Source organism: Cricetulus griseus, unplaced genomic scaffold (assembly GCF_003668045.3).
Source record: "Cricetulus griseus strain 17A/GY unplaced genomic scaffold, alternate assembly CriGri-PICRH-1.0 unplaced_scaffold_44, whole genome shotgun sequence".
NCBI lineage: Eukaryota > Metazoa > Chordata > Mammalia > Rodentia > Cricetidae > Cricetulus > Cricetulus griseus.
In genome coordinates this window covers 15,389-36,136 of record NW_023277186.1, presented here as the reverse complement: position 1 = coordinate 36,136, position 20,748 = coordinate 15,389, and the positions used below count along the sequence as shown (strand labels likewise).

At 38.8% G+C, this 20,748-nt stretch overlaps 1 long non-coding RNA gene across 3 annotated transcripts in view; it reads right to left on the bottom strand.

The window, feature by feature from the left end:
• The window catches only part of LOC113838609, a 31,122-nt gene extending 10,866 nt beyond the window's left edge, over positions 1-20,256 (bottom strand). For 2 of the 3 annotated variants that reach the window (XR_003488710.2, XR_003488709.2), the window contains exons 1-3: positions 20,129-20,256; positions 19,045-19,168; positions 1,643-1,748 (exon numbers count right to left, since the gene is read on the bottom strand). This is a non-coding gene — a long non-coding RNA (uncharacterized LOC113838609). The other variant, XR_003488711.1, reaches the window with a different exon arrangement.
• Between the last annotated feature and the right edge of the window lie 492 nt (positions 20,257-20,748).

The window sequence follows — 20,748 nt, the reverse complement described above, 5'->3', positions numbered from 1 at the left end:
GACATTTAAGATTTTGTATGTTAAATTAACAAATGTGGTCAATTTAGTCGTTGTATTTTTTTTCTCAAGCAATTGTTAAGTACCAGGGAGTTTGCTTTGGTTTTTTTTGTTTGTTTGTTTGTTCAAAATAGGGATTTTCTGTGTGTAGCTGTAGCTGTCATTTTACTCTCTCTGTGAACAAGGCACTCTGTAGACTAGGTTGCCTGAAACTCTTGGAGATCCCCTTATTTCAATATGTATCATTCAGTAGGCAAATTTTCCTAGGTGATTTCCAGGAACTGTTCCTTAACAACCACCATAAGAGCTTTAAAAGGCATACTGATTTGATTAGTCAACAACTTTCCTGTTCCCTGGGCATAATACAATCAGCATTTATGACCTTTGGGATGGTCAAAATAATTCCATTGTGATATCTAGTCATCAGGGACATGGTAAAGTTTTATGGAAATAGATACATAGTGGCTGTAACAATGGGACATTCCTCTAAAATCTAAAATTGAGGAAAGGTTGACACAAGAAAACTGGTGAAATGTGTAGAAATCATAAGGTTCTCTATGTAGAATAGTCTTACTCTCAAAAGTAGTATTTACATGAACGTACCATATTTTTAAGGAGGCCTCATATTCAAGAGAATTAGTTTTGAAACTGTCAGTACTTTCTCTAAAATAACATCAAACTATTATTTTAGTAGATATATGACATTTGATGAAATCTGTATCCACATGTACATGATAAATGCTAAGTAGATATGCTAAAAGAAACCGAATGGTAGCTGGGCATTGGCAGCTCATGCCTTTAATCCCAGCACTCAGAAGGAAGAGGCAGGCAGATCTCTGTGAGTTTGAGGCCAGGCTGCTCTCCAGTGCAAGTGCCAGGATAGGCTCCAAAACTACACAGAGAAACACTGTCTTGAAAAATAACAACAACAACAAAAGAAACCAAACAGTATAGCATTCATAATTACACATCTTTAAAAATGCAGGTACTCTTGCTCAGGACATCACAACCTCTGCAGAACTCTTTCCCTTCTTCAACTTCTATCTCATACACTAAATTTTTAAATGGTTACAAATAAAAGGTATTAATGTTATGAAATAAGAATATTTACATATTTGAACAAATAACAATTTGGATTATGTTGCATGTAAAGTGGAATATCCTGAAGAATGAGAAGAAGGACAGACAATGCCTGTATATTAATCTAGTATGGACACAGGAGAATGCACATTCTCCACATTACCTTTATAAATACAGAATCACACAACTTGGAGGACCTGTCTTCCTGTTGAAACTCATTGAGTAGTTTCCTTTTTCTGTGCCTATACTGCTCACAATGACATTGTCATTTTTGTTGTCCTCCTTAGTCATTCTGAAAACCATCACATTTGGTTTGATAATGTTAAATAACAAACATCTTTCTCCTAAGCACATTTTCTTGAATGGCAAAACTAGGGTATATGTTATTGAATGTGGAATATCAGAAAGAAGACCTAGACGAACTTCCTTATTTGCTCCTATTTAGTGCATTTGTACTTCAAAAGATCTGTCCAGTTTGCAAGTTTCCTCTGATAAATACTTTCAAAGTCCAAAATAGTACTATTTAATATAGTTTCAGTTAGGCACATATCATCCATTTACTTACAGTCCTCAGTACTTCCTCAATGCTATTTGTCCCTTACATATATCAGGTTACATATAAAGAATTTTTGCTTCTTCAGATGCTGCTTTGCAAATACACATTTAGTCACCTATATGGAAGAATGAAAATGACATAGAGACAAAAAGGAAGACAGATATTAGGTACATATCTTTCCTCAATAATGTGCAAAAAATCAAGTTTTGATTGTACAAAGCATAACATAACAAATTGATAGCATGTAATGTATTATTGCCCACCAATAAGTAGTCTACTCATGAGACAGGTTTTTTTAAGTTTTATGACCTCTACATTTAAAAAGACAAATATAGTTTTCCATTGAAAGCAGATGATGGGGAAGCACCTGCAGGTGTACAGTAGAACGAGCCTGATTAGATTGAGGTGTCCAGAAACATATGTATCAAAACCAAAACAGCAAGACTAGATTTTAAATAGGTCTGTGCATGTATTAATATGTACACAAAGAAATGGGAAAATGGATGTAAATTTTATATATTTGTTTCATGGAAATATATTATTGCTCCGTCACCATGTTGCTATAAGGAACACCTGGCTGGTGGGTTACATTGCTTCAGGAGACTAAATTATATGAGAAGGTATTTATTTTGTTGTTGGTGGTGGTTCTTTTAGTGTCTGTGTATGTGACTGTTTGTTGTTACAATAGATATAATAGTGTGATTCAGTATTTTGGATCATATTATATAACTACTTGAAGAAAATGATACAGGAAATTTGAAATGATTTTGTCCAAGGCTGCTTTACATTGCAAAGCTACAATGAAGAAGACACAGAAAGAATTGGAGTCTTTCTCATAAGTATCGATCACGGGGTGGGGGGCTTTTTCTGTTGTCAATTAGAGCCAGAGACCCAGAGGTAATTGAATATGTTGTGGCTTTATCCTTTCAATTTAACCTGTTTTAAAGAAACATACAGGGAGGAGGTGCACACAGATGGGACATCACCTACAATCATTCTGAATTCTTCTCCTCAGAGATCATTGAGTCTTGAAATAAGGGGCTTCAATTTTAGGGAAATACAAAGAAGAGCTAATAACAATAATCTTTCACTGTTCCACACAATAAAAACAAAAGGGTCATTGCCAAACTCTTTTTACGAGGCTAGAAATAACTTGGTACCCAACCACTCATAGACACAAATAAGAATGAGAACTAGAGACCAGCCTCCTTCAGAAATATTGATGCAAAAATGCTAGATCAAATACTGGAAAATGGAATCCAACAACACATCAGAAAAATCATGCACCATGATCAAGTGGACCTCATGTCAGTGATGCAGGGATGGTTCAAACTATGAAAATCTGTCAGGGTACTACACCATATAAAAAACTGCAAAAACACATGATCATCTCATTAGATGCTGAAAAAGCCTTTGATAAAATCTAACAACACATCATGATGAAGTTCTTGGAAAGTTCAGGGATAAAATTAACATACATAACATAATAAAATCAATGTACAGAAAACCAACAACCAACATCAAACTAAATGGAGAGACAAAAAAATATGGTTACTCTAAAATCAGGGACAATAAAGGCTGTCCACTCTCTCCATATCTCTTCAATATTGTACTTGAAGTTCTAGCTAGTGCAAAAAGACAACAAAAGGAGATCACTGGGATATAAACTGGAAAAGAAGTTGTCAAACTTTCATTATTTGCAGATGATAAGCTAGATTATATAGTGACCCAAAAATTGTACCACAGAAGTCCTACAGCTGAAAAACACTTTCAGCAAAGTGGCAGGATACAATAGTAATTCAAAAATCATTAGTCCTTCTATACATGATAAAAAGCCTGAGAAAGAAATCAGAGAATGATCAGCCTGTATAATAGCAACAACACCATATAATATCTTGGGGTAACTCTAACCAAACAAGGGAAAGGCCAGTATGACAAGAACATTAAGTCATTAAGGAAGGAAATTAAAGAAGATATCAGAAAATGGAAAGATCTCTAATGCTCTTGGAAAGGTATGAGGAACACAGAAAAAAATGGAAATCATACCAAATGCAATCTACAGATTCAATTCAATTCCAGCATAATTATTCACAGACCTTGAAGGAACCATGCTCATCTTTATATGGAGAAACAAAAAAACACAGGATAGCCAAAACAACCATGTATAAAAAGGAACATTCAAAGGCATCACTATCTCTGACTTCATGCTCCACTATAGAGCTACAATGCTGAAAATAGCTCGGAAAAGGCACAAAATAGACTGGTAGACCAATGGAATTAAATCTCAGACCCGGATATTTATCCACAACTTATGCACACCTGGTTTTTTACAAGGAGCTAAAATTATACAATGGAAAAAAGAAAGCAGTATTAACAATTATTCCTGGCATAAGTGGACGCTGACGTGTAGAAGATTGCACTTAGATCCATATCCATTGCCATCCACAAAACTTAAGTCCAAATTGATCAAAGACTTCAAAATAAATTTAGATACACTGAACCACTTAGATGACTAAATGGGAAATACCATTGATCCAACTGGCACAGGACATCACTTCCTGAACATAGTATCAGTAGCACAGACATTGAGATGGACAATTAATAAATGGGACTAACTGAAATGGAGAAGTTTCTGTAATGTAAAGGACACAGCCAACATGAAAAACCACATTGCATAGAATAGGAAACGTATTTCACCAACCCCACATCTGAGACAAGACTGATCTTCAAACTATTCAAAGGACTCAAAAGTCTTGTGGACAAAGAACAAAATAACCAAATTTACAAATGGGCTAAGGATCTAAACAAAGAATTCTCAACAGAGAAATATCAAATGGCAGAAAGGAACATAAGGAATTTGTCAACAACCTTGACCATCAGGAAAATGCAAATCACAACAACTCTGAGATACCATCTTACACCTGTATGAATGGCTAAAATAAAAAAAAAATCCTGCCAACAATACCTTATGCTGGAGAGGATGTGGAGTAATGGGAACATTCCTCCATTGCTGGTGGGAATGCAAATTGGTATAGACACTTTGGAAATAGGTTTGGCAGTTTTTCTTGTAAATGTGAATCAATCTAACACCAGACCCAACAATTCCACTTCTAGGGATATACCCAAAGGATGCACATATATAGGACAACAACATCTGTGTAGCTGAGTTAATGGAGGCATTGTTTGTCCTAGCCAAAACCTGGAAGCCAATTAGATGCCCTCAACTGAAGAGTGGGTAAAGAAAATGTGCTACATATACAAAATGGAGTAGTACTCAGTTAAAAACAAACAAACAAAACAGTGCAATCTTGAAACTTTCAGGAAAACACATGGAACTAGAAGAAACCATCCTCAGTGAGGTAAACCAGACATAGAAAGAGAAACATGGTATGTATTCACTCATAAGAGGATTTTACACATAGTGTAAAGGATTACCAGCCTACATTCCACAACAACAGAGAAGCTAGGAAACAAGGAGAACCCTAAGAGAGACATGCATGGACCCTTCCAAGAAGGGGAAAGGGTCAAGATTTCCTGAGTAAATTTGGGGCACTGGGAAAAGAGGAGGGAGGGAGGATTAAAGAGGTGAGTAGAAGGCTAGGGAGGATGAGAACACGAATGATCAGGAAGCTTGAGTTGGGGTAAGAACAAAGAACAAAAGATAAGCATTAACAGAGGAAGCATTTATCGGCTTTATGAGAAATCTGGCACTAGGGAAATATCCGGTGATCCACAAGGATAACCCCTATTAAGGATCCAATAAATAGTGGGGAGGATAACTTAAATATGCTTCCCCAATAATGAGATTGATGACTAATTTAAATGCCATCAAAGTGCCTTCATCCTGTAGCTGATGGAAGCAGAAGCAGATTCAAATGTTAGCACTGAGCCGAACTCCTGGAATCCATTTGTATAAAGGGAGGAGTGATGAGCATACAGGTCAAGATCATGCTTGGGAAACACACAGAATCAGCTGACTTGTGCAAGTGGGAGATCATGAACCCCAGTCTGACAGCTGGGGAACCAAAAAACACAGAACCAGGCCCCCTAAATGTGGGTGTCAGTTGGGGTTTTGATCAGATTATGGGGCTTCTGGCAGTGGAACCTGTTCTTACAGCTAGTGCATGAACTGGCTTTTTGAAAACCACTACCTGTTTAGGGATACTTTGCTCAGCCTAGAAAGGGTGGGAGGTCCTTGTTCCTGTCCAAATGATGTGAAAGACTTTGGTTTTTATTTTAAAAAATTAAAAAAAAACCCTATTACCATGTTAAAAATAATTAAGCCCATGCAATAGGTAGGGTTTAATTTGGGGGGCGGTGGTAGGAGAGGAAGGGAGGGAGAAGGAACTGGGATTTTCATGCAATTCAATCTTGTTTGTAATTCAAATAAAAAAATAATTAAGCCTTACAGGTTAAAGAACATTTACATCACTAATTATAAAATTCTTGAATGTGATCCAAATTTTGCTTACAGTAGTAATAAGTACAAATATAATTCATTCACAAACACAATATTTAGATTTCTATATATACATTCCTTGTTAACCCTAAAACAAATACCTAAAACACATGAAGTTTGTTACATAGACAGTTTATCTTGCTGACATGATTAACACTAAATGATATAAGCAAACAAAACAGGGTTGCATGAAATTGTTTTTTACTATTCCCTTATTTAAAGGAACTTGCTTAAAGAAATAAATATAAATAAGTAATCCCAATATTACTGAACCATGACAGTTACACTGCAATGCAGGCATATCTGTCTCTAGAGAAACCAAGCAGAATGTGTCTCCCTGGGAGCAAAGCCAAAATAGCCCTGACTCAAATTTCTGGCAAGGGGCTGCTCCTGAGGGTTGGTGCAGTGAGTTGTCTGCTTCTGAGATCACTATACAAGTCCCATTCTTACATCACCCTGATTATTTTCCCTGTGTGATGTAAAGCCTGCAGGGACTTTCACAAAGAATATAGCAGGAGCTCATTTCTTCAGCCATGCAGATCATAGGCGGCTAATCCTATCAAGATCCAGAGAGGAAAAAGTCCACACCTTAAACAAATGTTGTTTTGATTTCTAAGTACCTAAATACACTTTTAATTAAAGGATTAGAATCCAGCAGACTGATGTCCTGAACTCAGTTTAATTAGGTGATGGATGAAAGAAATGATTTCAAATAAATGCAAGTTAAACATGAGGTAAAATTAATAATCTATACTCCAATGTGCAGGCTAACCTTGCCCCTGGCACTTGACATTTGGTATTCTCTCAGTCTAGGACACCATGCAGTGCATTGACAAATTTTGCAAAGCAAGAATGTGTTCTTGAGGGATATTTCTGACTTTGTGTTTCTCCACAGAATGTATCATTGTCTGAAGACACACATTTTATTCACATTCAAAGATCTTTTCTATACTATGATGCCAGTTCAGAAGATTGGAGACCTCTCACTCTGTCACCATGTATGAAAGAGTTACCCACAGCAAGGCCATGGTAAATATGCAGCAGATGAGTCACATCATACAGCACACACACATACATATCTAAAGGACATAGGACTTATTTATGTTGTAATGTGGGTGGAGGACTGGGCCAAGTTGTTTCTTTTCTTGAGCTGAGTTTCTAAGCAGCTGCTATGTAAAAATTAATATACAACTGTGTGGCCCGCCAAGAATGGCCTAGGATGCCTAGGACCTCATGCCCAGTCCTGACATTTGGCCCCCAACATATTCCCCCTTGCTTGTATAATAAGAAGTGGCCAAATTTTTCAGCAGAGGGGGAAAGAGTCCTGGCCCCAATTGGAGAATCTATGTAGATTTTATAAAGTACAATTTTCTCTGATTTCATGGATGACTTCTCAAAGCCATTTGAAAGGCAGGTCTATCCAGATGCCTTTTTTTGGTGGTGGGAAAGCTTTAGGATATCGACCTCATTGCATGCAGGCATATTCCTCAAGAGATGAGGACTCCTTGCAGTTACCATCCAGGTCTGTACCTCTGGAACTGGCCATGGGGAAGTGGGTATTTCCTCTTTGGAGGAACAGCCTGAGATTGTAGGGGAAGCTGTAGCCACGCCTTCTTAGGGGCTGGCTACAGCTTCCCCTACAGCTTCCCCTACATGAGATGTTTTATATTAGAGGGGCCAAAGTCTTTTATATTAGAGGGCCAAAGTCATCCTCGGAGGAGGAGAGCTTAAGTATTGTACCAGGACAGGCTTAGTGGCAGAGTCCACTTGTTGCTTGACAAAGGCCACAAGTCGATTAAAGGCCCAAGGGCCAAAGGAGATTAGCAAGAGGAGCCCTACCAAAGGTCCAAGGAGGGAAGGGAAGAGGGTGGTTAACAATGGGGAAGTAGTAGGATGGGTAGAAGTTAGAAAAAGGGAGTAACAGGAGGTTATTTTCCCATATGAGCGAAGCCAGCCAAGCCCATCGTTGAGTCGGTGTCATCCAGGTCATTTTCAGGGGCCATGTATAATGGGTTGATCGGGACCTGGAAGGCAAGAAGGAGAGGCTTCTCCTTCAAGTGGCCAGGAGAGTCAGGGTTTTCATCTCCCGAGTCCTCCTCCTGGAGGAGGAGACTTCAGCTGAAGGACAAGGGATTTGATTACTGCTGCAAAGTGAAAGCAGACATGCCAAGATTTGCACAGGGATTTTTTTCAGGCCCAAAAGTCTCATAATAGGAGTCCCTACTGGCATCCACATCTCCTTACCCTCCTGCACTGCAGAGCCAGCTTAGTATCATTGTCAACCTTAACCTCTCTAATTCCATGACCTCACTTGCAACTCCCCAGCATTCCCAAAGAATCAACATGGAGAACGTTGAATTCTACCCCACCACTGGCCACTATAACAGTGGACTAACTCGCCATGGATCCAGGTGCAGAAGCAAAGAAGCGCTGGCAGCTTCAAATGTAATAGCATTAAGAAGATCATGTGGGCCAGGCGTGTTTGGCACACACCTTAAATCTCAGCACTCGGGATGCAGAGGCAGGCAGATCTCTGTGACTTCGAAGCCAGCCTGATCTCCAGAGCGAGAGCCAGGATAGGCTCCAAAGCTACACAGAGAAACCCTGTCTCAAAAAAACCCAAACAAAACAAACAAACAAGAAGAAGAAGAAGAAGAAGAAGAAGAAGAAGAAGAAGAAGAAGAAGAAGAAGAAGAAGAAGAAGAAGAAGAAGATCATGTGGATCTTTCTTTTACTTTTCAAACCAACCTGACATGGGCTTCTCAATAGTGACCATTCCCTAACCTGGCCCCGTCCCACATTGTACTGCTGCATTTCATATTTCATGTCTTATGAACCCACCTGGTCTACCATGTTGTCAGACGATCAACTCTTGGAGGCAGTTGCCAACTCTAGCTCATTTCTTTTCATTAATGATTCCTTCCTGGGGGGACAATGAACTAAGATCCCCGATAAAGAGGAAAAACTTTTTTGTTGTTTTGTTTCTTTTTAACCGAGTTCCTCCAGCCTTGAGGGATTCTTTGATCCCAGAATAATATAAATCTTCCTTCGTAATTTTATCAGTTGTTTATTCTTAACCCAAGTTCCCATAATCTTGAGGGATTCTGTGATCCCAGACAGAAATAAATCTTCTTTGCTAAATGCTTGTCCAATTACTCTACTTTTCCACGTGGGTGGTGCTCATGAACCCAAAGTCTCAAGCGCTGGGCAGGCTGCTGGGTCTTCCTCTGACCCAGGCTCACAATCGATATTGTCACGGATGCCTCACTGCATGGACGGTCTCATCTCTATAATGAGCACTGATGTTCCCAGATCCCCAGCTCTATCAAGCTACATGTTGGCCAACAGCTGTCCCGACCTGTCAGACTTCAACCTGGGAAGGACAGTTTTCTTATACTGCTTTAAGAACAATCTATCAGACTGGTCAGATTTCAATCTCTCAGTGTTGACTTTATTCAGACTGCCCAATTGATTCTAATTTCCATTTTCTGCTCCTATGTCCCTATCTTGTTCTTTCATTCTGTTCTTGAAAATCATAGGACAAATTCCACTTTTCCTTTCTTTTTAAATTTAATTATTTTTATTTAATTTATTTTAAATACATTTTTGTCATATTACAATAATCCCGTGGTTACTGCCAGATTTTTCACAACTCCTTATCCACTCAATTTTTTGTCCCATTTCTCTCTTTGAGAGAAAGAGAAGAGAAAACTCAAAGTACTTGGCTTTGCATCTCCAACATGACTAATGATGTTGAACCTTTAACATTTTTTGAAATTTCCCAATATTTACCTGTCCCTCCCTCTCCCACTCCCATCGCTACCAACACCTATCACACACCCCATCCACTCCTCAGAGAGGGGGAGGCCTCTAATGTGGGATCATCAAAGTCTGTCACATCATTTGGGTCAGGAACTAGGCTCTTCCCCATGTATCTAGGTTGAGGGTGTATTCCTCCATAGGGAATGGGCTCCCAAAACCCACTAATACAACCGGGATAAATATTAGTTCCACTGACATTCCTTAACAATTCATATTATATCTTCTGAGTGCATTGTACCAAATTTTAATAGAGACGTTTTGTTTTCTCATTACTTGTATGTTCTTAAATAGTCTAGAAACTTATCTTCTATCAGAAGTATAATATGTTAAGACTTTGTCATTCTATTCACTGCCTCTTCATTCTAAGAATAGTGTCCTTTGCTTTACAGAAGCTTTCTTGTCTCATAAATTGCCATTTATAACTTCCAGTGCTGTCAGTGTCCTGACATGAAGTCCTCTGCAGTGCCAATGAGTTCAAGTGTATTCCTGACTTTTGCTCCTCATGCCCTTCACAGAACTTTCTTTTTCTCTCTTTCACACAACATATCCAGACTGCAGACTGTCCTTCCTCCCCTTCTCCCAGCCCTCCCTTCCTTCCCTTCTCCCCAGTCTACAAAATACAGCAGGCTCCAAACATATCTACCAAAGGAAGTATTATTGAATGCAACATGACTAAGCATAAACTCTCATATCAAGGCTAGACAGACTAGCATTGACTCTATTCTGTGGTTATCAGCAGCTACTATCTATAATGAAAAGAAGCAACCTCAGCCATGAAAACGTACGAAACATAAAAGTAATACTAGAGAGGGTAGTATAGCTAAGTCAATTGTTCGAACAGAAAAAAAAAAAAAACATGTTTAAAGAAAGTCCTGAAGATACATGGAATTCAGGGGGTTGAGACCTTAGTGCAAGACTCCCACCCAGGGAAAATTCCAGCTTGTGGAATAGAAATAAAGTATGGCCTCAACAGTGAAGAATACCATGATCAAAAGCAAGCTGCCGTAAATGTATTTAAACAACGTTGCCCAGTGTCAATACCAGATAGAGCTAGAAAGTTTTGAGACACAATTAAAGAAAAGCTGCACACTGGGTGTGGAAACAACCCAAAAGAGAAATAAATGTTGCAATCAACATATATGGGAAGAAATTGGGAATTTGAAGAGTGCTGTGTTGTGGCATATTCCTTTACAATGAATGAAAATGTTTCACTGTGATTGGTTTAAGAAAAAGCTAAATGGTCAACAGCTAGGGAAGGTATTGGTGCAGAGACACCAGTACTCCACGGAGCAACACGCGCAGTACAGATTAAAGGTAATGAAGCCTTGAGTTAGAAAATAAATCATCAGACAAGGGTTAATTTAAGTTTTAGAGCTAGTTAGAAACAAGCCTAATCTATCAGCTGAGCTTTTATATTTAATGGCAAGTCTCCTTGTCATCATTAAGGAGCCAGTGGTCCCGATGAAACAAACAGACTCAAGTGCTTTATATTAAACATGAACATGGAGAATGCCAAGATTGCCCATTGAGTTTTCAGACTTGCTTTGCCCCCCCATTTTCCTCACTATATTTATTTTTCTCTCTTTTGTAATGGTAATGAGTATCATGTCCAAATTATGGTTGGAAGTATTAAGATATGTGCTTGTATTTTCATTTTACATGATGTCATATTTAAGAGATTTCCATGAATTCCTGCTGAGGAAACAAGTAGGCTGATTACAAATCTCCTTTTCTTTGCTTCCTCTAAATCCAACCCTCACAGTCTAATCCTACACCCTGTAAAACATGTATTAAGATCTTTCCTTACTATATGACACTATGTCCAATGGATCACAAAAATTTTCTCCTCCAAAATCCTTCCCCTCAATTCATCCCATTCTCCTAGCCTCCAACACCACCAAGAATCCCAAAAAAACTCACCAGCTAAGTAGGTCAGGGAAAGAGGTAAACTAAATGAAAACCTTTACCACTCCTTCCTCTCTGACAAACCCATTTCCTCATTCTCATCCCTGGCATTGTAAAAGAAAACCGGCTGCAAATTTTTCCCTACATGCCCATATGTCCTGTGGATTGCATGGACATTCTTCTCCTTATTTCTTTCCAAATTCCTTAGTTTATCCAAGCCTGCAACTCCAGTAGGCACCCTTGCTAATACATAAACCACTCCTAATAGAGAACCATATAGACAAACCAGACAGCTTCTTCTGCCCTGTTTCTCCATTCTTCATTCCACCATAATCATCCCCAGATCTTCAGCAGAACACCTGTTGTGGGTCTCATCCCCAGATCACAACATCTCATTCTCAATGGATCACAAAATCTCCTCAAACTTTCCCACCCTCAACTATTCTCACTATTACAGCCTGCAACATCAGCAAGAATTACAGGTGAAAACTGGACCTGAGCAGGGCAGGAAAACTGAAGCTAGAAAACAAAACATTCAACAGAAAAAGACAAAACCAGAAATCAGTACATACACCTATAATGTTCCTACTCCAGGTGTCTGGATACCAGAATAAAAAGACATTCAGTAACAGTGAGGGTGATAAGTCTCCGCTAGAGCCCAGCAACACTACCACAGCAGGACATGTATATGTCAATATAGCTCAAGCACAGGAAACAAATATATAACTGCCTGTAGGAAGATGACAGTGATTTTTCAAGAGAAATCCTTTAAATCCTTTAAAGAAATGCAAGAATATGGCCAGGCATTGGTGGGGCATGCCTTTAATCCCAGCACTTGGGAGGCAGAGACAGGCATATCTCTGTGCTTTCCAGACTAGCCTAGTCTACAAAAGCTAGTTGAGGACAGTCTCCAAAAGCACAGAGAAACCCAGTCTGGCAAAACAAAAGAATACACACACACACACACACACACACACACACACACACACACACACACAAAGAAATGCAAAAAAAAATACAAACAAGGTAGAGAAATATAGTTGTTCAGTAAGGGGGAGTTAAGAAATGAAAAAAATTCTGAACTCAAACTGGAAAACCAGAAGTAAGCTTGCCCAACAGAATACAAAAGATGTAAGAAAGACTAACAGGAATTGATGATACAAAGAAGAAATGAATATGTCAGTCAAAGAAAATATTCAATCTAAAACTCCTGAAACAAAACACCCAGGAAATCTGGGACACTGTGAAAAGACAAAACCTAAGAATAATAGGAATAAAGCAAGAATTATCCCTAGAACCCTGACTCTGCTGAGATTGCTGGCCTATTCCGGCCCCCACAGAGTGCAGAGAGTGCAGAGGTGAGCTGCTTTGGCACCTGCCCTGGGCCCAAATTCCGCCTGTCCACCCTGGCAAATCCCTTCCATGGGGTCTGCAGGCAGACTAAATCGCTCCCTGAGGACCCTGGGACCCTGACTCTGCTGAGATCGCTGGGCTAGTCCAGCCCCCACAGAATGCAGAGAGTGCAGAGGGGAGCTGCTTTGGCCCCTGCTTTGGGCCCAACTTTGGCCTGCCCAAACAGGCAAATAGCACCCCGGGGTCTGAAGACAGGACAACTGGACCCCTGAGGACCAGGCAACCCAGAGTCAGCTGACAGCTCTGCACCAGTGCTGCTCTCACCCACCTGGAGAGCGAGTACCTCAGACCTGCCTGCACCCAACGTGAGACCCATCAGAATATTGGAGCCAATTGCACACACCTGAAGCGAACACCGGACCCATACACATCAGGAAAGGAAGTGACACCACCTGTACCCACTGGAAGAAGTGATGGGAAGACAACAATATAAGAACACATCCAACAACAGGAAAACCAATATGACACCACCAGAGTCTAGGGACGCTACACCAGCAAGACATGAACATCCCAACACAGAAGAAGCAGAACAACTTCATGCAGATTATAGAGAACCTAAGAGAGGAAATCAGAAAATCCTTCAGAGAAATGGAAGGAAAGACGAACCAAAAGATGCAAGAAATCAAGGAAAGCCAAAAAAGCCAAGAAAATACGAATAAACAGCTGAAGGAAACAGTTCAGGACCTAAAAACCGAATGAGAGACAATAAAGAAAACACAAACTGAGGGAATACTCGAAGTGGAAAAGCAGAGTAAACAATCAGGAACCACAGATGCAAACATGACCAACAGAATACAAGAGATGGAGGACAGAATCCCAGATGCTGAAGACAAACTATAGGAAATAAACTCATCAATCAAAGAAAATCTGAAATCCAACAAATCCATAACGCAAGATATCCAGGAAATATGGACACCATGAAAAGAAAAAAACCTAAGGGTAATAGGTATAGAAGAAGGAGAAGAAACCCAACTCAAATGTGCAGAAAACATATTCAACAAAATCATAGAAGAAAACTTTCCTAACCTAAAGAAAGACATGCCAATGAAAGTACAAGAAGCCTACAGAACGCCAACTAGAGTGGACCACAAAAGAAAGTCCCCTCATCACATAATAATTAAAACACCAAACACATAATAAAGAAAAAATATTAAGAGCAGTAAGGGAAAAAGGCCAAGTAACATATAAAGGCAAACCTATCAGAATTACACCAGACTTCTCCATGGAAACTGTGAAAGCCAGAAAGACCTAGATAGATATTCTACCAACTCTGAGAGAACACGGATGCCAGCCCAGGCTACTATACCCAACAAAGCTTTCAATCACTATAAATGGAGAAATCAAGATATTCCACAACAAAACCTGATTTAAACAATATGTAACCACTAATCCAGAGCTACAGAAAGTACTGGAAGGAAAATTCCAACCTAAGGAAATTAACTACACTCACATAAACATAGGCAATAGATAATCCCATGCTACAAAAACACAAAATAAAAGGCAGGGTAAATCTTCATACAATACCAGTACCAACAACAAATCAAAAACAAACAAGAATAAACTCTCAATGGACCTTAATTTCCCTCAATATTAATGATCTTAACTTACGTATAAAAAGACACAGGCTAACAGATTGGATATGAAGAATCCATCCTTCTGCTGCATACAAGAAACACACCTCGATTTAGAAGACAGACATTACCTCAGAATAAAGTGTTGGGATAAGATATTGCAATGAAATGGACCCAAAAAATGAGCTGGGGTAGATATCCTAGTCTCTAACAAGTTAGACTTCAAACTAAAATCAATCAAAAGAGATGAAGAAGGCCATTTCATATTCATCACAGGAAAAATCCACCAGGAAGAAGTCTCAATTCTAAACATCTATGCCCCAAATACAATGGCCCCAGCATTCATAAAAGAAACATTATTAAAACTCAACTCACAAATAAGGCCTCACACAGTTATAGTGGGAGAATTCAACACCCCACTATCACCACTGCAGAGGAACACCAGACAGAAACTTAACAAAGAGACAAAGGAACTAACAGAAGTTATGACCCAATTGGGATTAACAGACATCTATAGAACTTTCTATCCAAACACAAAAGAAAATACTTTCTTTTCAGCATTACATGGAACCTTCCCAAAAATTGACCACATACTTAGCAACATAGCAAACCTCAACAGGTACAAAAAATTGGAATAATCCCCTGTGTCTTATCAGACCACATTCCACATTGCTTTAAAGTTAGAAATCAAAAAAAAGTGCAGAAAATCTACCAACTCATGGAAATTGAACAACACCCAATTGCACCATTCCTGGGTCAAGGAAGAAATAAATAAAGAAATTAAAGACTTCCTAGAATTCAATGAAAATGTGGACACAACATACCCAAACTTATGGGACACATGAAGAAACTGGAGAATAGCCACACCAGAGAGTTGACATCACAGCTGAAAGCTCTAGAAAAAATGGAAGCAAATTCACCTCGGAGGAGCAGACTCCAGGAAATAATCAAACTGAGGGCAGAAATCAATAAAGTCGAAACAAAGAAAATTAAAGGAATCAATATAACAAAGAGTTGGTTCTTCGAGAAAATCAACAAGATAGACAAACCGTTATCCAAACTAACCAAAAGGCAGAGAGAGAACATGCAAATTAACAAAATCAGAAATGAAAAGGGGGACATAACAACGGACACTGAGGAAATCCCAAGAATCGTCTGGTCATACTTTGAAAACTTGTACTCCACAAAATTTGAAAATTTAAAAGAAATGGACAATTTTCTGGACAGTTATCACTTACCAAAATTGAATCAAGAACAGATAAGCCACTTAAACAGACCTATAACCTCTAAGGAATAGAAGCAGTCATCAAAAGTCTCCCAACCAAAAAAAAAGGGGGGGGGGCAGATGGATTCATTGCAGAATTCTACCAGAAATTCAAAGAAGAGCTAATGCCAATACTCCTCAAATTATTCCACACAACAGAAACAGAAGGAACATAGTCAAACCCTTTTTACGAGGCTAAAATAAAGTTGATACCTAAGCCACACAAAGACACAACTAAGAAAGAGAACTAAAGACCAATATTGGTCATGAACATTGATGCAAAAATTCTCAGTAAAATACTGGCAAATCAAATCCAAGAACACATCAGAGAAATCATCCAGGAGTCCAGACCAGGGTGGTAAAACATACAGAAACAGCTGACCTGAACATCTGGGAACTCTTGCTCCCTAGACTGATACCAGCATGGGACTGATCCAGACCCCAGGAACATGGGTTTCTCTGAGGAAACCTCAGAAATCTACGGGACCTCCTGTAGAAGTTCAGTACTTATCCCTAGCATAGATGTGGAATTTGGGAACCTATTCCATACAGAGGAATACTCCCTGAGACAACATACACGGGGCTGGGCCTAGGCCTTATCCCAAAGGATTACAATAGACACTGATGACATTCTATGGAAGGCCTCACCATCCAGGGGGAGCAGAAAGGATATGTGATAGATAGGATTTCAGTTGGGGGGTGGTGGTAGAGGAGGATGAGAGGGAGAAGGGAACTGGGATTGTCATGTAAATCAATCCTGTTTCTAATTCAAATAAAAAAAAAAAGTTGAAAAAAAAAAAAGCAAGAAGTATCCCAGCTAAAAATTCCAGAAAATACGTTCAACAAAATCAGGCAGAAAAAAAAATCCTAACCTAAATAAGGAGATACCTATAGAGGTACAAGAATTGTACAGAACACAAAATAGATTTTTTTCAGAAGAGAAAATTTTCCTGGCACATAATAACCAAAATATTCAAAATACAGAAGACAGAAAGTGTATTAAACACTTCAAATGTAAATGATCAGGTAACAGGCACAGGCAAACCCATACATTTCCACTGATTTCTCAGTGGAGATGCTAAAACCCAGAAAAGCTTGGAAAGATGTGCTGTAAACTCTAAGGGACCACAGATTCCAGCCCAGATAATTATAACCTGCAAACATCTCTGTCGGGGACCAAAATATTTCCGCTATGGAATATTTTGAGATCCAGCCTTGGGTTTCACTAAACAGGAACACTGGAAATCTCTGGCCCATTATTGTATTGTTAATGCCAGTAAGGCTATTATTGTTTACCATGGCCTCAGGGTAATATGCCTCCTATTTGTATCTCTGGGCCTAAGCATCTGAATAGGCCTACACCTGGGCAGAGGTGCAAGGTGTGTGAGTGACTAGGGAGGACAGGAGTTAGGGGCAAGCAACCAGAGGAGAGAGGAGAACAAAGAGAGAAATGGTTCTCTCGTGGTATTAGCAGGATGGTTAAGAAACAGTAGAAAAGATGGCTAATAAAGAAGTGACTCTAGTACTCCAACATGGAACTGAGAGCTCTCTAAAGATGACAAGATGCCTGTGTTTGATTTGTTTCGCAGCTGCGTTGCTAGGAGTTTCCAGGTCCACACCCCCCCCACTCAGGCCAAACCTCATGGGATAAAGCTGAAACATGCTGAGTCACAACATATCTCAATCATCATAGGTGGAGAAAATAATATTTTCCATGATAAAGCTTAATTGAAGGGATATCAATCTACAAATACAGGCCTACAAAACATTACAAGAAAAATTAAAACCCATGGAGCTTAACTACAACCAGGCAAACACTCACGGGGTAAAACATCTCAGAACAGCAATTTAAAATATATGGAAACACACACACACACACACACACACACACACACACACACACACACACACACACCATCGACACCATCACCAAAACAGCAATAAACAATTTAACAGAAATCCACAGTTGTTGCTCATTGATATCTCTTATAACATCAGTGGCATCAGTTCCCCACCAGATAGACATAGATAACCATACAGGATACAAGTTTTAGCTGCATCCATGAAAAATGTCCTAATATCAAGGACAGACTTTCTAGAATTAAATGAAAACGAATACACAGCCTACCCAAACTCATGCAACACAATGAAAGCCATGCTGAGAGGCAAGTTCATAGCATAAAATGTCTATATAAAATGGTTGGAGATATCTCATACTAGCAACTTCACAGTACGCCTTGCAGAGTAAAGATTTAGAAAAGGATATTTCAAAAACAATTGACTTATCTAGCAAGAAGGAATAGCCATTTTAATATCTAACACAGGACTTCAAACCAATGATATCAAAAGAAAATAGGGAATGACACTACATACTCATCAAAGGAAAAATACAGCACTAAAACAGTTCACTTCTCTAACATGTATGACTTAAAAACAAGAAGCACTCAAGTTTGTAAAAGAAAGACAAATACAGCTTAATTCACTTGTTGATCTCAAACACTGATAATGGGAGACTTCAATAGCCCACCCTCACCAGTTCACAGGTCATTCTGAAAAACTTAAACAGAGAAGTATTGGAACTACAGATGTTATAACCAAACAGATCAAACAGGTAATAAATGACCATTAAACCAAAACACAAAGGAATATACATTCTTCTCAACACTGCATGTAACTTTCTCTAAAATTGCCCACATAGTCAGACATAAAATCAGTCTCAACATTTACCAGTAATTGTAATAATTATCTGTATCCTATTAGATCTTAAAGTAATAAAGCTTGATATTAATAACATTACAAAACTTACAAATACATGGAAAGTAAACAACTCTACTGAGTGAAAAATGGGTCAAAACTGAAAAAAAAATGAAGAAATTAAGGACTTTTTAGAATTCAATGAAAATTAATATATACTATACCAAAACAACACACAATGAAAGCTATTCTAAGAGGAAAGTTTATAGCACTAAGTACCTACCTAAAATAATTGATGAGATCTCATACTCACAACTTGCAGCATGAATGAAAGCTCTCAAACACAAAAGAGTAATCATATCCAAGGAGATTAGAAGGCAAGAAATAATCAGACTCAGGAGTAAAATCTATACAACAGAAAAACAATACAAATAATCAATGAAACAAATGTTTGTTTCTATGAAAATAATATCACTGTCTATATTACTGGAAAAGCTTCTGCTACATAAAATATGCGGGCATCAGAAAGTATATCATCTCATTGGGAGTAGCCTGAGAAGAGGAAATCTCAAAGCCCACTCACAGTGACATAATTCCTCACCAAGGCTATAACCACTCCAAAAAAGCCACACCTCCTAGTAGTGCCACTCCCTTCAAGGATCATTTTTTCAAACCACCACACTCTACTGCCTGGCCACCAAAGGCCTGAAGCCATGTCATAATGCAAACATGCTTTCTGTCCAATTTCAAAACTCCCCATAGTCTACCAGTATCAACAAAGTTTAGAAGATCAAAGTCTCTTCTGCGATTCATGCATTTTCTTAATCTCCTATAAAATTAAAATTAGAAAAAAATTCACAAATTTTCACAACATGTAACACACAGGATATTCATGAACATTCCAAAACACAGGGAAGGGTGCATGGTGAGGAAATATGGAACCAAATCAAAACCGAAAACTGGTTGGGCAAACTCCAAACTCGGCATCTCCATGTCTGAAGTCAAAACACTCTGATGATCTACAACTCATTTTAGTGCATTTAACTGCAACACACTTCTCTCGTTAGGGCTGATTCCACTACCTGTTTGCAGTTTTTCTTAGCAGGAATGCTACAACTTAGCATATCAAACATCGTGGGTTCTCCAAGGCATTCCAGGCTTCAACTTCACAGCCTCATGGATTTGTCCTCTTTCCTCTGCAACCACTGGGATGTACTTTATGGCGATTTGCTCCTTCGTTGTTACAATTATTTTTAAAACATACTCCTACGCTATTCTAAGGCGTGGGTTTAGAAATATAGAATTCACGTAAAGCCCTTCCTGGTCATTACAGACTTTAAAAACAAACGTTAAAGATAAAGACTTACGGCAATTCCTTGATTCCAACCTCTCAGAAGGACCCGCTACAGGAAATGCATCACAATCACATTCAGTGGAAGGACCAGGCTCCCTAGGAAACAAAAGGAACCAAAATTTCTTTGTGGCGATTTCCTTCAGAGCAGCAAACACAGTCACACTTCCAGGTTGGAGGAGAGTAGCTTTGAGCACGGAATCTCATTTTTTAAATGATCTCTCTTTATTTTCGATTTCCCCTGAGTACCAAACACAGTCGCAATTCCAGATTGCAGGAGAGTGATTTGAGTGCGGGATTTCTTCGCTTAAATGAAGGTTTCTCTTTTTTTGCGATTTCTCCCGAGCGAGCACCAAACACAGGTCTCAGGAGGGTGGAATTGAGTGGGTTTCTTCTTACATTTGCAGTTTAAGGATTTCATTGTTTAAGTTCTAAATCGTTTAAATCATGAACTTGCGATCTTACATATTTTACAAGACACATCTTTTCTCTCTTAAGCTTTTTTTTCTGTAGACGTATCTTTATAAATAAATCATAAAGTGAGTTCTTTTTATTTTGAAAATGTAATTTCTCCATTCAATTTTTAGCGAGTTTGAGATTTAAAAAATACTTGATATGAAATCTTCAAAATCTTCA